The 18,016-nt window shown below is 42.8% G+C and overlaps 1 protein-coding gene across 3 annotated transcripts in view; it reads right to left on the bottom strand.

The window, feature by feature from the left end:
- Window positions 1-2,683, bottom strand: part of LOC111867168 — a 37,716-nt gene extending 35,033 nt beyond the window's left edge. For 2 of the 3 annotated variants that reach the window (XM_023856764.2, XM_023856763.2), the window contains exon 1: window positions 2,128-2,683. The gene's annotated coding sequence lies outside the window, so the exon portion shown is untranslated. Of the gene's footprint in view, window positions 1-523; window positions 688-2,127 lie in introns of all 3 variants that reach the window. The other variant, XM_033752577.1, reaches the window with a different exon arrangement.
- Window positions 2,684-18,016: the final 15,333 nt, after the last annotated feature.

Genomic DNA, 18,016 nt, shown 5'->3' with positions numbered 1-18,016 from the left:
AGGTGGATGAATACTATTAAAATGGATCTTAAAGAGATAGAATGGGGTGGTATGGACGGAATTAATCTGGCTCAGGATAGAGGACCAGTGGAAGGCTTTTTTGAATACGATAATGAACCTTCAGGTTCCATAAAATTTTAAAAAAATTCTTGAGTACATGCACAACTGGCTGTTTCGCAAGACAAGGTCAGCTCTGTGGAGTCTTTCAGACAGGTGTAGGTAAGTTACATGAAAGGAGTACTAGTGGAAGTGGCCTGTTATAGGGCACCTCAACGTAATTAATTTTGTATATATGAGGAATCGAACTTGGTACATATTGAACGCAGATCCGACGCCTGATCATGTTCAGCCACATAGGCGTACTGCCCTGAACACTATAAGGTACAACTTTCGAAAACACTGACAGATGTGAAATACATATTTCGAAATAGATTGTACTTGGCTGTTCTGTAAGTTCATGTGTTCACTCGCCGGAGATGGTCTCATATTGTCGTGGAGTAACTGTACTATTAAGGAAACTCACTTTCATGCCGTTAGAGGAACTGCAGTACTGATCTTGTCTTGCAGTTAACGGACGAATATTTCATATGGACTGCAGTTTCCTCCATGCAGAAACGCCATTATGCCACCAACCTAGCCTTGTCATAGAATTCGTTCGCTGCTTCTGCTCTTCCAGTTCCACCTCCACTGGCATCAAAACAAACAAAAGCAAACTCCGTGGTTTTAGTCCTCAAGCGAACTATTCCGACCGAGCGACCGCCGCTTGTCGGCGGTTTTTTTATTGCTAGTGGGTTGGGACTAAGTCCCTTGTACTGCGGCTACTTCTGGCCTATTGTACCAGCCCCAGATGATAGGTGAGGGTGATTGTGGAGCAATTGGTGGAATGAAGATTGGCAGGGGAAACCGAAGTACTCGGAGAAAACCTGCCCCAGCGCCACTTTGTCCACCACAAATCCTACTTGACCAGACCCGGGATCGAACCCGGGCCGCCGCAATGGGAAGCCAGCGACTAATCGCTTGAGCTATGGCGAAGTTAGTGACATCATACATTTTGTTTCCTACAGATTAGGCTACCAGCACAAACTTTACGGAGGTAAACCGACTACATTTCTCTGAAAAGGGAACATATCAGCCTTTCTGGAATTGGACATGTTTGTTTGTTTTTTTAGTTGACTAATTTAGTTACAAAGCCTGTCACAGTAACCGCGCGGTCTAAGGCATGGATTGTCCTCTCTCGCTCGGACGCTGGGATCGTGGGTTCGAATCCCAATCAAGACACGGATGTTTGGTGTGTGTATGCGTTTATTCTGCGTTTGTGTGTAGGTAGAGACATTGCGACCGGCTAATCCCCTGTCGAAGGAGTCATACCGTCTGTGAAAAATGATTACGGAACTGAATAAGAGGCCTGGACCCTGAATTGGCTGGAAGAGCCACTGAAAAGAAATAGTTACTAATTATAAATATGAACTGAAGGCATGAGTGAACACTCCACTCGTGCAATTTAAAAAGTTGTCCCTGTGCGAAACCAATTAAGCACTAAGCCATGAAGGCGTATGGAGGAGTGGATGTATAGGTTTAATTGTCATTTATAATTGTATTCGGAAAGTATACTTTTCGAGTTCTTGCTGCTTTACGGGCTCTCTTGACTGAACGTTGTCGTGAAATTCCTACATTCTCTGCAAATGAGTGCATGATAGCACGTGCCGTCCGCATGGCCTTCTTTCCCCATAACCTTATCTGTGGCCCTTGTGGCCCTTGGACAATTATTCAGTCGGTAAGACTTCTTGGACGGGGAATCAGCCAGTCTCTAGGCCGCTGCCTGCACACAGAAGAACACAAACACAGAATGCCTGCACACAGAAGAACACAAACACAGAATGCCTGCACACAGAAGAACACAAACACAGAATAGACCCAGACAGACCCATGATCTCAGCGTCCGAGTGAGCGAAAACAGTTCATGCCTTAGACTGCGTGGCCACTGTGATCGACCATAATCTTATGTACATACCACTGTCGCTCATATTCCCATTTCATTCGATGCTGCATTGCTTTTGAAGCTGAAACGGTGATGTTAAATAACCATAAGATTCTGCCAGTTTACTGGTGTTTATCGTTCTGACTTACCGGTACTGGAGAATAAGAGGTGCTGGAGTGGAGATAGAACTGCGCGCAGTTAACTTCGTGAAGTTGTTGTCAGTGTGAAATCATGTCTCAAAACCCCTCTGCGATGTCTTCGAGAAATGTTGAGAATTCCACCACCAGAATTCTTTGAACTGTTTTTTGCTATTCAGAATGATTATGGCGACCATAACCTGTAATTTTATTATAAAATAATCCTAATAGGACAACAATACACATGTGACTACGTTTTAGTCACTTTCATTCTCGTTACAAAAGAGCACAGAACAATATGAAACACGGAATAACAATTAAACTCATCGGACACACATTGTACAACAATGATGCTCATTCACCAATACACTGTGGTGAAGAGAGATGGTTTCTTATTCTCACTGCAGTCCGTAGTCTGATATCTGTGTTTGTGATCTTACGAAAGCGAGCACAGGGTTGTGAACGTTGTGAATGCACTAAGGAAATAGGGCGGAGAGACAGGCGCGCCAACTGGACTCGTCACAACGCAAGAGTGCCACAGCGTCTGCTTGCTTGCTGGCTCGCTAGGTTACTGTTACGAGCATAGATCCACACATAGTTACGGGCATCGTGCTGACTGGCGCTTGCGATGGAGTTTTCTGAAGCGGAACGTGACAGTAGTGGGAGTAGGGGGGGCGAAGAAGAGAAATTGAAGGAAATACAAGGAAAAAGTCATGCCGAGAAGAACAAGCAGATAAAACGAAAACACGAATTGTCATGATTAAATTGAACTGGGTGGTCGTTCTGTCTGCAGCTTTTAAAAGAATTTGAAAGGTCTTGAATTGTTTAAGGATTCATCAGAGAAAATTTGATGGCATGCTCTGGCGAGCCTCGGAATGCAAAAAGGTACTAGTATGCACGTGCCTTATGTTGTATGGATCGTAGACCATACACACATCGGCCACACAGACTGATGTATTATGTGATAAAGTTGGAGATTTTGTGTCACCAGAATTTATTGAATTGGGGAGGGATCCAGTTTTGCGGGTAAGAGCAGTCAGGTTTCTAAGTGAGGCAGAAACGTTTCTTACAAAAGTGCATTTCAGTTGTTCAAGACTGTTTTCAGCAACTGTCTAGAGTATTCAGGACAGGAGACTACATTATTAAAAATATTTCTGATTTGTATTGCTAATGTTTTGCATGAAATGTTCCTTAATTATCGATTTATTTCCAAAAATCCAAGAGGAAACCATAGTCATGCATGTATTTTTCCACGATGGGTCATTTTTAAAATCGATATTGCGAGGTGCCATATTCAATTCACTGCAAGATGGCAGCATACTCGACTCCATCAGAAATGTTTTTTTTTATTATTCTTACGTTTGAAGAACCGTCTAGGAAGTAATAATTTTGAACGTTGTTGTAAGTTGCTGCAATTGAGAAAATAACTTTTAATTATTGTTTAAATCGCCAAGACGGGCCTACAAGTGAACCTTATTTTATGAATTTAAATGAAGTGGCAATCGAATCACCAGTCTCCCCAAGCGGTGAACCTCAATCCTTTGCGTCTCGCGTCTCACCGTCATTTAGTAAAAAATCAGAGTCCCACCATACTAAAACCAAATTTGTTCTCTTTCAAAGAAGTGTACTTTCACAATTATGTTTTCTTCAGTATTACATTAATCAGTGATTGAAATTCTTATTTTTGAGACCTCGCGTACCTCTGACAGAAAACATTGCTTTACAAGTTCAGATTTTGAAATAAAAGACTTACTCATACAACATGTTCAAAAGGACTTTAATATATCGCCAGAAACATAAAAGATGTTACATAACAATTCCAAGGCGGGAACTTTCTTGAACGTAGCACTTTAACCTGATTGCACAGGTTACAAATCTCATTAGATGTTCTTCACACGCCCATAATATTAATATTGCCTTGTAGGAATAACTTTATCAACTTGGATGCGCTTGATTTGCGGATCCTAAAAGAATATGGATTTGAATATCCTGTCGGTCTGGAAAGTCATTTTTACAGAGACAAATATAAAATACGTTATATTAGGTAGGCCAATATGTGTTTAGCCTACAGCAACTAAAAACTGCTGCCTGAAGCCTTTGTTACTGTTATACATTTAAACGTATCTCTAGAATTTTCATCTTTAGGACTGAAACAAAAGAAATCTCAATCAGTTTTACATGAAGAATTATTTTGAAGAAAATTTCGTCAACGAAAAGAAGTTATGAAAGTTCGCTTATAAATAAATATTAAATGAAACTTCATGTCTCTAATTTTGTATACTAATACGTCATACAAATCTTTTATTAATTTTATTCTTTTGAATATCTGAGTCTCTAACAAATAGAGGTGGGGAGTTAGCTGGAATGATTTATGTTCACAGTTGATTCGAAGAGACTTGACACATCCAGCACAAGAAAGAAGGCAGTGACTGTAAAATAATAAAAAGTGATAGAGGTTCAAGCCGAAGACAGGGATTTTAAATAATGGAAATCTAGTTTTATTTTGTAAAAACCTTTTCAACGTACCTACCACAAAAATAGATAGCAATCCTTCACGCTTCTGCCATTGAGGCTTTCAAACAATGAACGGTGTCAGATCTTCTTGTGCAGTTCTCTCCGGATCCGCGTACGAGAGCTAAGAAAAAAGCGAAAGGCCAATTGAGATCAGCGATGCAGTTCTGGAGACGCGGCGCCCTGCCTTACACATGCCACGAGCTAGGCAAATGGCCTCGCGTTTCTCTTGCACTAATTCCATCTTGTGCCATTGGTTGCTGCAGTTTGGAATATTGTTGCTGTAGTAATGTGGCTCTATAACTCCACTCCGCCATATGCATTCTTAACCTCGCCACTAGGTGCAGATGAGTAGTCAGCTTCAAGCCCCGGCCGCTTTACTCCAGAGGAAAGAGCTTCCGGTAGCCATTGGTTAGGAGGCAGGGTGGGTCCCAATGGCGGTCTCGACACTGTGGAGAAGACAAGAATATTTGTCCCTGCCCCAAGTTGAACACCAAGCCCCCGGTCGTCCAGCCTGTAACCAATCGCTACATCTGCTGAGCTATCCCGGTTCTTGAAGGTGGAGAAGGGAGATTTTCATGTACAGTAACCGTGAATCCGGGTGTTAGAGGATGTTTGGTGTGAAGGTACTCCCAAGATGCGTTACCGTGTCATCTGCTTCTCTTTCGAGTCAAGAATCAAAGTTACTTTACGACTGGAGGTATACTGCCAATCAGTTCGTCTTGACGCCAAGCCCCTTGAGGCCCGCGACCAATTTTCTTTTTGACAACTGAATCATTGCAGTCGTAGACCTTGTGTAACATCCTCTCTAACGAGAGGATTGGTTTGTTTCTTATGAATATTCTTGGCCTTTTGTCAAATATGCTCGTACATTTCGCACATATACCATTTTATTAAGAATTCTTCCTTGTGCACTATATACAAATCCTCTTTCAGTCCAGGGTTTGCAAAGCAGATCATGCCTATCTTACTTACCTCATGCTACAACGCCAGCTTACTCACTTGAACGATCATAAACTTGACCGTCGCCAAGTTTAAGCCATTATATATTCTATGTCTGGCTTCGGTGTGTCCTATGCTGCGAACATGTTCATTCTCATGAATTTGTATGCTTATAGTATTCATTTCTTACCTCGTAGAAAACACTCTGCGTCGCCATTATAAAGATTTACTGTTTACCGTAGTTTATGGGAGCGCTGGATATTTAGTCTGAGAATGCATATGGGATGTGTGAGCAAACACGCAGAGTCTGCTGGTGTTAGAGCAGGTGTTACGTGTGGTACTGACTTTGCTACAAATGTTTAAATTCTGTTTAAAAATCAATTATATATATATATGTGTTTAGCCTACTTTCTTTATTTTGAAAAATGGAAGGAGGCTTATGGGATGACCTTGCTGTCTGTTTGTATCTGTACCCGTCTGCATATATTAATCTATCTCCCCTAATTTTTTATTCATATGAGATCATGTTGCCACCTGTCCGCGTGTTTCTCCCTCGATTTGTTTTAATTAGGAGGATAATGAATTCACCTTACTATCTGTGCTTCTTTGTCCAGCCTGATTTTTTCGTTCCTGTTCTCTTCGCGTCGCATCAAAGGCAAGTAGGTTATTACTTCTACCCAGAACTTCTTGTCAAGGTTCGGCCACACAGAGCGCTACGCTATGTTCGCTACGTACGCTACGTACTCTGTGTACACTCTGCGACGCAGCTAACATGGGGAACATAGCGTACGTAGCGCACGGAAGTCTGTGTGGCCAGTCACATTGGCAATAAAGGGATATATTTTTCTGTTAGTGTAGCGAACATAGCGTACGTAGCGCTCTGTGTGCCCGAACCTTCATGCTTGTAAAATGAAGGACTGACACCAGATTGATTTATTCATGTTTGCGTTTGTTACTTAATATGCTACAATATTTAGGCTATCTATCTCGGTATGTTCGAAATTAGCTTTCATACGGTTGCCTGGGCTTCGATTTAGACCAGTGATCATCAGCTTGGGGTGGCCTTTGTCTGCGTCATGCAGAATTCTTCTGTCGTTTTAACCAGTGCAGCTAATGGTGTTTAACACGCCATTGTGTTCTGAGATTTGAGGATCTCATGGTATTCACGGCAGGTTACAGGGATTGCTTTACTTTTAGTTAACTAACCAAGAGGTTGGCCGATCACAGTGGCCGCGCGGCCTAAGGCATGAACAGTCTTCGTTCGCTCGAAATCTGGGATCATGGGTTCGAATCCAACTCAAGGCAAGGATGTTTGTCTGCGTTTATTCTGTGTTTGTGTTGTCCTGTGCAGGTAACGACCTGACGACAGACTGATCCCCTGTCCAAGGGTCCTACCGGCTGTCCTAAGATTAAGAACCTGAACTGAAACGAGCGTTTCACGGATCTATGCTCCAAAGTGAGGAGCAACAGGAAAGAGAGAGAGAGAGAGAGAAAAAAAGAGAAAGATGAAGTGTGAAACCTAAAGCTTCAACCTTTCTAATATAAAAACTTGGTTAGGATATGATCCATTTTTCTCTGAACCCCCCCCCCCACTGGAATGGGCAAAACCAGATACAAACAGAAATGAGGCGACAGAACGCACTCGAAATCCGCGGTTGATGGGAGATTTGTGTAATATCTCTTCAGAACAGACCCAACACGTGTGTTATTTCCTTTGCTGTAGTCTGTATTGCGCCATGCGTGGGACACACGGACACTGGTAATGTGGGCCAGTACAGATCCATTTATGCAAATGTTCTCCCTCTCCCGTGCGCACTCTAGTGGTGTGAATATCTTTAGTCTTTTGTTTCCCGAAGTGAAAAGAGCCGACCGGTACCGCTGTCTGAGGTACATTGTTCTTTCTGTCGAGGACTATGACGACTGTGGGCTGCTTTCGAAGGCCGACCTGATTGTTATTATGGGTGTATGAAACACTGTACTCTGTCTCCTGCTTGAATGCATAATTACGCGACCACTACTGCATTCCAATGGGTGCGGTACGGGTTATGTTAGATTCAATTAATATTTTTATATGTTACGTCGATGTGTGCAGCACTATTGACGGTATGCAAGGCTTCCTGAGTTATTGTTTCGGCAGCCATGTTGTGCACGTGGCGTAACTGCAGCTGTAGCAAAATAGTAGAAGCTTCCTTCGTAATTAACGTTGAGGTACAGCGATAATGCGTAAGGCCGTTGTGACGTAACAGGCACTTGGTATCGCAGTAATTGCGCTGTTCTCGAAATACTGTTATGGCAATCAAATTAAGGATGATGAGATTAAGTGGCATGCGGAAGTTTTCTTTTCTTGGCACTGCAGCCCCAGTGGGCCTAGGCCTACCTCCATGAACTTCTCCGTTCACTTAGGTTTTTCTAGATCTTACACATTCGGTAGGACTCCTTGGGCGGGTGATCAGCTCGTCGCAAGGCCTCTGCCTGTATACAAACACAGAAAAACGCGCACACACAAACTAAACATCCATGCCCTGAGTGGGATTCGAACCCACGATCCCGGTTTCCAAGCGATCGAAGGCAGTACATGCCATGCGAAAGGTTACTTTACAAATCTTTAGACAGAAAACTTGATGGGAACACAGCAATTGGAGACATATAGTCCGGCAGATATGTAGTGGCCGATTGCAGTGGCCACGCCGTCTAAAGCATGAACCGTCTTCGCCAGTTCGAACACTGGGATCGTTGGTTTTAGAATTCCACTCGAGGCATGGATATGTGTGTGAATTTATTCTCTGTTTGTGGTGTTCTGTGTGCAGGCAGCGGCCTTGAGATGGGCTGATCCCCCGTCGAAGGAATCCTATCGACTGAGTGAAAGATGAAGAAACTGTAAAGCGGCCAATGTCCAATAAAGGCCTGCAGAGCCATAGAGAGATAGAGAGACAGAGAATGATCCCTGACCCCGCCTGCGAGTGACCAAACCCCACTTCTGGCGGAAACAGGTAGAGCTGTTTCCGAATCTTCGTTTCACCTTTAAACATGGAAGCGTTGTAATGCAGCCAGGAACACTGTTGCGGTGAAAAAATGCTCTCAAATAAAACACACTCCAAGATATAACATACACCTTGTAAAGAGACTGACCAACACGTGAATGTTGGCCAGTGCTGTTTCGAGGCGGATATGACTGAGTGCCGGTACGGCGGACAGTGACATTGCGGTCTGACTATAGACGCAGATAAGGCATAGTACCGAAATGTATCTTAAAGAAATAGGATATGAGAGGGTGAACTGAAGACGATTGGCTCACGAATGAATCCAAGAAGGGAAGCGACCACTTCGGAGACCCGGCAGAGGCGCGAGGGTAATATTAAAATGGATCATTAAGTGGTGGTATACTGGATTATTCTGGCTTAGTATGTGAACTGCTGGTGGGATATTTTGAACACAGCAGTGCATGTTAGATTTTATAAAAGGCAGGAAGTTCTTGAGAAGCTGAGAGACTATCAGCTTCTCAAGAAGAACTGCTAACCGGAGTCAGTATATGCACGAAGACTCATTTGGGAATGATGAGAAATATAATACTTTAATCAGAAAATCTGAGAGGAGTAGATCACATGAAAGACTTACTCTGAAGATGCGAGGATAATATTAAAAGGGATCCTAATGAAGTAGAGTGTGAAGATGTTGGTTGGGTGAAAGCGGCTCAGGCAGTTGCGACTCTTGTTAACACTAATGAACCTATAGTAAAGTAGAAGGCGAGGAATTTTTTGACTAGCTGAGAGATGAATACATTCTAAATAATGACATCTCCTTGGAGGTAGGCAGTTATACCCGACATGCCGCCTGGTACCTTATGATAAACGATGCAGTTTAGAGGCAGACTCCTTCATTTTGCGTGTTGTGCCCCGTGTAACATTGCCTCTGTGCTAGAGAGAGAGGCAGAGTGCCTGAGACGGCTGTCTTCCCTCATCTCCTGCAGCCCAGGCAACCCGCCCATTATTGCGTAGTCCAGCACAGGTATTTTCTCTGGCGTAGTTACGACATGGATGACTTTTACTTTTTCTTCCTCGACTGCATTGTCAATGTGACACGTTCTCCAAACGTGACGGAACTCTGTCCCCAAATTCTACAGCACTGCACAGTGCTTGGGCTGCGCGCAGTTCCTAATATTACAGTAATTTTATTCTCACGAGGATAGTTCGTACTCACTCTGTTTATTACATATGAATGTCTTTGTCTTGTATTATGCAACAAAAATAACAGTAATTATTCTACACTTTTAGCCTACTCTCCTTATTTATAAGGATTTACAGTTACTGCTACTTTTTGCGTCACTTTACGATGCCGTCAGTATCTCGCACTATTTAACCTCAAGCAGTGGAGTAATTCATGACTAATGGATTAGAAATACGAGATTAAGAGCCTTAGTCAGTGGTTTTTCATTACAGAGGCTCTGGTTCAGTTCCCGATAACTTCGTGTAAGTTACGTGGTGGATGAAATGGCACTGAAGCAGGATTTTCTCCGTGTTTATTGCGTTTTGAAGGTCGTCTTTTCGATTTCTGACGAGGCCATTGAATTATTCAATTGACCTAATCATTCCAGCCGCGCTATGGCCCTGGGGACGACTCAGTCTCTATCAGAAATGAGTACCAGGAATCTTATTGGGGGTAGAGGGTGGCTGGCGCGTAAGGCTGACAACCTCACCCTCATCTGTGAGCCGACTCTCTAGAAAATATGTGAGCCTCGACGTCTCACAAACTTATGGGCCTCCATGGCCCGTTTCAGAGAGAGTTTTACCTTTTCACCCAGCTAATCACCATTCCACCATTGTTACTTCCACAGCTGTGTTCACCCCCTGAATTGTGCAATAGCTCTGAGCAGGCAGCAGACTTCAGTTTTGGGGCTTGATCCCTGACCTGGAGTAAGGAAGTGTCAGTACGCAGTTGCCTGTCTGAAGTTATGGCGTTGATACGTATATTTCGTCCGTCTGTTATTCTCCTCCCTATGTAGATATGGACTCAAAAATGTTTTAAAATTATCCGACGCCCAATTTTCTTTTCTCCACGCCGTCCAGGCTCGCTCTAGGGCCCACCCACTCTCCTCTTCAATGGGTACCGGGGACTCTTTCCACGCTGGTAAAGCGGCCGGGCCGTGAAGCTGACCAATCACCTCCAGCTAAAGTCGAGGTCATGAAAACGTGGATCTATACATACAGTCCCCCATACGTCTTCATGGAGTAGTTCTTAATTAGTTAAGTACAGGGACAAATTTACCTTTTTCTAGTTCGACGTCGAAAGCAACTGGAGAAGGTTCACTTAGCATGGAGTTTAATCTCCAAAATTATCTTAAACATCTAACAGAGTGAATTTATTAGTACGTTAAGATCTGTACCTCACTAAGCGGTTTAGTTCCTACAATCGGATTATCCGGCATCATGGTGCTGTACTAAAAATTGTGGAATAAAACGCCGGTTGCCAGTGCAAGTTTCCAGCATCTAAACATGGTGACTGTGAACCGAAACTCTTTTGCTGGCATGCAGTCCTCATGTCCTGTGTACACAGAAGGATGAATACATTCCGACAGAACTATGCATTCTCAGAAGATGGCCGTGCGCCTCCTGTAGTGATGAGATGCATCCCGTAGTGACACCCACAACGTTGTTGCTTCCTGGCTTTGAGGTTTCACTTTTCAGCACACGGCGTTGCTTTGTCCTCCTGACGTCAGCTCCCACAGGCATTATTATGAATATTACACTGTATATAATTTAGGAATCTTGTCACCATTCATCATAACTCTTTTCTTCCTGCTGGTTGTTTGCTCGGCTTACTCTTCGACCCCGAAGATATGGGAAATATCTCCCCGAAACGTCTGTTGTCTTTCACCGGACAACACGGTGTTATATTACAGAAGATAGAACGCATTACGGTATGTTTAAACGACACAGAAATTGTAGGTAAAGTGTATTATTTCAAGCAGGTCCTAAAGGATTCTGACAATGGTATATAACACTCAGAAATAGTTTGATTTGTTTCATTCTGGTCCGTCACACTAACAATGTGAAAACAGCACAGCAGCCACGAGCAAAGCCTGGACGATATAAAGAACCTCCACATCAAGATAGCCAGGTGGCACAATATCTGCCCCCTATAAGAGGGAAGATGGGAGGACGAACACGAGCCTGCATGGTTTACGAATTTTAATTATTGACAATCCAAAAAAATTTTTAATTAGCATCAAGAAATTTTATACAATTTTATAAAAAACTTTACATTCCCAGGAAACTGCTGTGTTTGTGAAATGTTCTATTTTGTGTACTATGCATTGTAGCATATAAGTGTACGTACTTTACGTCTAAACAACTTATGTGATGGTGGTTTCCTATTTGTAGTGATGTTTGCCCTCTGAAGATGGTCCACAGAGACCGAAACATGTAAGGGTGTTAAGTTTTCACGTAGTAAAAAACTTACAGGTCGCATTGGACGGAGTGATTTATATTTGTACTCAGAAATACTTGGTTTTGGGCTTTGTCCATCGTCCGGTATTCTACAAACTAGAAAACACAACATTTCGGAAATTGGATGTGTTTCCATCCTTAGGTTTTTGTGGGGGGGGGGAAGACACCTGCTCCATTGGGTCCCTTAAAATAGAGCTAACCTCTATCACTGAGACTAGGCACTAATGTCTTCACACATTTTCCTTTTTTTTTTTGAATTGGTGCTCATGTACGTGGTTTTGTTGGCTAGGTGTGTAGCATACATTTCTACCCTATTTTCTATGCTGGTTCCCAAACATGTGCGTGCCTTATCACAATTTTTATTGCATATTTTCTTGTTATCTCCCCCGAATTGGCCTGCTCTCAGGTAATTAAATAGGTACAATGAACCTGATAGGGGTAGTCCAGCGATTGAGGTTAGCTATTTCTAAGGGACCCAACAGAGTAGGTTTCTTCCCCCTCCCCTGAGGACGGAAACACATCCAGTTTCCGTAACGCTGTATTTTATAGTTTCTAGAATACCGGACGATGGACGAAGTTCAAAAACCCAAAACTCTGTGTGTAATTGCAGTCTCCGCACTAGCATTCCTTTGTGCTGGAATTGTAATAATAACATCTCCCACCTATTTGCTGGTTGTTTCAGTATCGAGGCTCTACAGCGTCGGATGGATGGGTGACTGCTGAATTAGGAAGGATTTAGTAGGAAACGGTTTTGGCTTCATCAAGGCATTTCCGTGGCATATGCCTAGAAGGCCTGATTACAAAAATAGCCACGAGAAACCGCGGGCAGAGTAACCAACGACCCGGCCCAGATTCTAAGTACGAGTAATACCTACCGCGCCCTACTCGAGAAGCCGCCAGTCGCTCAGCTTCTCAGGAATTTCCCAACATTTTGGGTTACCCATAGTTTCATTACCGTGTTCAAAAGAGCTATCCACTGATCCCTTTCCTGAGCCAGATGAAATCAGTCCATGTCATCTCATCTTATTTCTGTAACGTGTTTGGAGTAGGCACTTCCATGGTAGCGCAATAACAGCGAGCCGTTACGTAGACAACGCCGAAACGACGAACGAGTCTCCCTGGAGATGAACAACCGAAGACGCGTTGCGTAACAGCGGACTGCTGAAACAGTAGTAAGGGAACCGCGAGGAATGGTGTCCTGTATCCGGTCCTCATAACGCCTATGTAAGCAGAGGAGAAGACAGTCTTGGGATAACCGCCGCAAGAGAGAGTTCAAGTGTCGCATTGGAGTACTGGGTCAGAAGCCAAGTGACACTGCAAGTGGTGATAATTGTAAGGTGTGTAAGTGTGAGTGTCCAATAAGGATTCGCTAAATCCGAGACCCACGTGAAGTTATTTGTCGCGTGACATACACAACACGTGACAATATTATCCTCCCAGCTACGTCTAGGCCTTCCACGTGGTCTCTGTTCTTCTGACTTCCAAACCGAAATCCTATATGCATCCATCTTTTCCGCACATGCTTGCTAAATGCATTTCCATCCACCTTTACCTGATAATTTTACGTGTAATTATAGTTGGCAAGGGGTACAAATTATGAAGTTCTTCATTATACAGTTTTCTCAAACTTCCTATCATTTCATTCCTTTCTGGTCCAAAGATTCTCTTCAGCAACGTAGTCTCAAATTCATTGAATCTATGTTCTTCCCTTAATGTCACAGACGAAATTTCTTACCCATGCAAAAATACAGGAAAAATTATAAATTTTACATTTTAATAATTAAATTTTTTAGTCATCGGGCGAGAAGCCAGTATACGTACAGCTCAAAATACGAATATTCGTATTGTCGGCAGTCGGCAGCTTGCAGCTTGCACATATAGAGGAGATAAAAGAGGACAGCCTTGAAACAAGAACAAGCCTGATACAATCCGCGGCTATAAAATTTATGTGCCTCAGACAGGTTAAAAGTCGTGAAGCAGCAATAACACTAAGCAGTTAGAAAGGGAAAGAAAGCAGCAGCATTTACTTTGCTTGGCTCAGCTGCTGGTCTCTTACAGCGCCAGGACCAGTTTCTAACAAATGCTATGCTATTTCACTATTAGCTGGCTGCAACTGTCTGACAGTAGTAAAAATCTTGTCGTAAGCCTCAGATGGGTGCCTTATCCAAGACAGACTGGTCGACTGACCGTCGGTCGTGATATAACACTCAGACTCGGACTCAGACTGAGACTCAGCCTCAGCCTCAGACTGAGACTGAGACTCACGAAGAAGCTATCTTCATCAACCAGCCACCGGCAACTTGCAACCTGCGACCTGCGACCTGCAGCCTTCAAATCTTCAAGCTGAAGTTCATCCGTATGTTCTGTATTACAACAATAAATATTTGTATAGAAGTTTAATAAGTGGTTGTCTCTTCAAGCATCGACAATCCCACAGCTCCGTAATAATAATAATAATAATAATAATAATAATAATCTATCATCGGGGACTAATACAATAGCCTAAACAGTGGCAGCAGTACCAAGTGCAAAATAAATAAATAGAAAACATATAGGTCTATACTGTTTACTGCTGAGGCATTTCAAGGTGATTGTTTCAAGCATTACGCGGTTGTCATGCAATGGACCGGCTGTGTGTAGAAGTCACATTTGCACCTACACCAGAGGACAGAGACTAGCGGAAAGTGGTCTTAAGGGTTTTCCGTTCAGAAAAGAAATCAGGCTGTTAGAGACACAAATTTTTCTTCGCTTTCCATTTTATGTTAGTTACTTCAATGTCATGACATTGCTTATTAGACAAATGTTATATAATTAAGGCCTTCTATGAATTGTACGATGAGGAGCCGGGATAGCTCAGTCGGTATAGCGACTAGCTATGGGTTGAACGACCGAAGTGTCGGTGTTCAAGTCCCGGTAATATCAAGAATTTTCTCTTCTCCACGTCGTTCAGACCGCCTCTGGGGTCCACCCAACGTTCTATCCAATGGGTACGGGGGGCTATTTCCCTAGGGGTAAAGTGTCAGGGGCGTGAAGCTGACCGCTCTCCTCCAACGAGTGCCGAGGTCAAAAAATGTGGATCTATACACCCACTGTCCCATGTGTGTTCATGGCGTAGGCTTTAATTAGTTAAGAACAGGGACAACTTTACCTTTTTTACCTTTATGAATTTTACAATAAAATTAGAAAACAGCTTTATTGACAATCTTAAGATTAAATATCTCTATATAAGCATGTGTGTACGAAACGTCTTCCGGTTTTTAAATGAACTGGCGATTCTGATATTACATATTTTGCGAATCTATCCAAGCCCTTTGTTGTGCTATTTCAGTGGTACTGCAATGAGGAAGTGTTCATTTCTACACGCGGAGAAAGCAAATTGATGGGAATTTGTTTTACTCAATCAGTTCAGAAATCCATTGATTCAATTTCGGAAAAACCATCTACTCTGTCTTCATATTTGTTATTTTTTAAAGATAAATGCTTACAATACAATAATGAGAAGAACAATGATTTCGTAAATGTCATCATCCAAGTCACGCCTCTCTTAGCACGAAACTGCATTTAAGTGTCGAAACTTATTTATGTTTCAAGAATATATTCTCTGACTACATTACAACATTTTAACGACTTTCTTCGTGTTCTGAGGTACTCCTGAATCTGTAACTTTCCCCAGGAAACATTATTTCAACCGTAAGAAATTATTTGAACAAAAAAAAAAGAAGAAGAAGAAGAGGAAATAAAGGCAGGCTGGAGGAAACGCGTGACGATGGGCATAACAAATTGTTTGCTCATCAACAAATGCCATTGAAATGATCAAGTCAAGGACGATACCAGTGCATGCATTTAATAGGGGCGATGAGAAATGTGTACAACATTTAGTCAGAAAATCTGGAGGGAACAGCCCATCTGGGTGGCCTAGATTTAGATGGGAGGATAACATTGGGAGACTTTGCCTAGCAACGTTAGGGGAGGGGACATAGATGTACAGACAACAAGGTGATCAAGTAAGCCTCCTTTTATTTTGTCAGAATAAGGAGAATAGACTTAAAACGAACTTAACCTTTTAGGGTATGACGATATGACCTGTATTAATCTGCTTTAGGACATTGACCAATGACGGCCTCTTGTGAACGCGGTAATCACTATTCGGCTTCCATGGATGACCATTAATTTCGCGACTATCTGAGCGACTGTTAACTTCTCACCATGGAGTTATTTATTGTTGTTCACGGTTAAGACGAGTTCGTTACACTCGATGCTACCAGACAACAAACACACACACACACGGCATTGAAACCATCGGATGGACATGAGCTCAGTGGTGGTTACTTCTAGATTTCTCTACCGATCCAGTTGGCTCTCCATTCTTGTACTGAGAAGATCACCCGTTTCATTCTCTGCAGTGACACCGACTCTCCTAACTGACGTTTTAGTGTTCTCGCCTAGTCTCTCCTGGCAGATGTCTGAATGGATAGACCGTCGCTTCCTTCCCAAATCCTACCCAATCAGGATTTACTGATCTCGGGGCCGCATTGTTCGAGCTACGAACATTGCATTGTTCGTTATATAAACCATAAAAAATATGTGTATCTATTCATGTCGGCGAAACTCTGAACTAACTACATCGAAGAGCATGAACGACAATTGGCGGTTACTAGAATAAGGAACTATATTTTTGAGCGAGTGCACCCAGTTCTATGCGATTAAGAACAGAGAACCGGAAGCCTATTATCTCTTGATTTGTATAGATCAAGTCTCTTTGATTTACAAATCTCAGGGCAGCATTGCGCCGTGTTATTTTATTCCTCTAGTTGGCTACAACTTCGCCACTGACACGACACGGCCTGGTCAGACAGGGTGCATTCGTAATGAGAGAGGAACAGACCGGCTGAGCCGTAATACATTCTCATTATAAGAGATTGAATGGCGATTGTTTGGTGAGCCATAAATTGCCTCTTCTTCTTATGCTATGGACCACTCGACAACGCGATGGCTCATGCCCGCAAATGGAAGAGATTCGAGGTGTAGTTGGGAAGATAATATTGCAGTTGACTGGCTGATATTTAATTTTTATATTAAAGAAAACCATATTTGTTTGTATATTAATAGTAGTATAAATGGAGCCGATCACAGTGGCCGCGCGGTCTAAAGCTTCCGTCTTCGCTCTCTCGAATGCCTGGATCGTGGGTTCGAATTCCACTCAAGGCATGGATGTTTATGTGGGTTTATTATGTGTATTTGTTGTTCTGTGTGTAGGTAGCGACCTTGTGATGGACTGATCCTCCGTCCAAGGAGTCCTGCCGGCTGTGTATAGGATTAAGAAACTAAGCGGCCGAGGTCCAACAAAGGGCTGTAGAGCCATAGATAGACAGATAGATAGATAGATAGATAGAGAGAGAGAGAGAACTTATAAATACGTGTATAATCGCTAAGCATGACTGTTTATAAAGAGAAATACTTCAGCAGGTCTCAGTTACTAAATTAAAATTTATGCAGCTTCCAAATAGAAAAAAATATTAAAAATGAAGAATTATGGATCCTGTTAATTTACATTATTTTTGTATCTTGTCTTCATGTAATGTTTGTGCTTAATGTGATTACCAGTATCTACGCAGTTCTGTGCCTGTAATTGGCCTTGTGGCTGTTGACTCGGCACATAAATAACAAAGAACTGAACTGAATTGAATATACCTGCCGATGCTACGGGCTATGGGCTGGAAGGCCGGCGATCATTTCCGGTAGGGGTAATATTTTCTCTTCTACGTAGTTTCCAGATCGACCCTGGGGCCCACAACCTCTTATCAAATGGTACCGGGAGCGATTTCCGTGAGGAAAAGCCGCCGAGGCGTAAAGCCGACCACTCACCTCAATCTAGTGCCGAGGTCAAGAATTGTGGAGTATACCTCCACCCCATACGTCTTTATGTTATCGTGCTCAATTAATTAATCAGAGGGACAGCTCTGTTATACTTTACGAAGTTGTGACATCACATGGCAGGACGATTC

This window comes from Cryptotermes secundus, unplaced genomic scaffold, assembly GCF_002891405.2.
Source record: "Cryptotermes secundus unplaced genomic scaffold, Csec_1.0 scaffold451, whole genome shotgun sequence".
NCBI lineage: Eukaryota > Metazoa > Arthropoda > Insecta > Blattodea > Kalotermitidae > Cryptotermes > Cryptotermes secundus.
The sequence above is the reverse complement of the archived record's forward strand: the minus strand, read 5'-3'. Positions and strand labels throughout refer to the sequence as shown.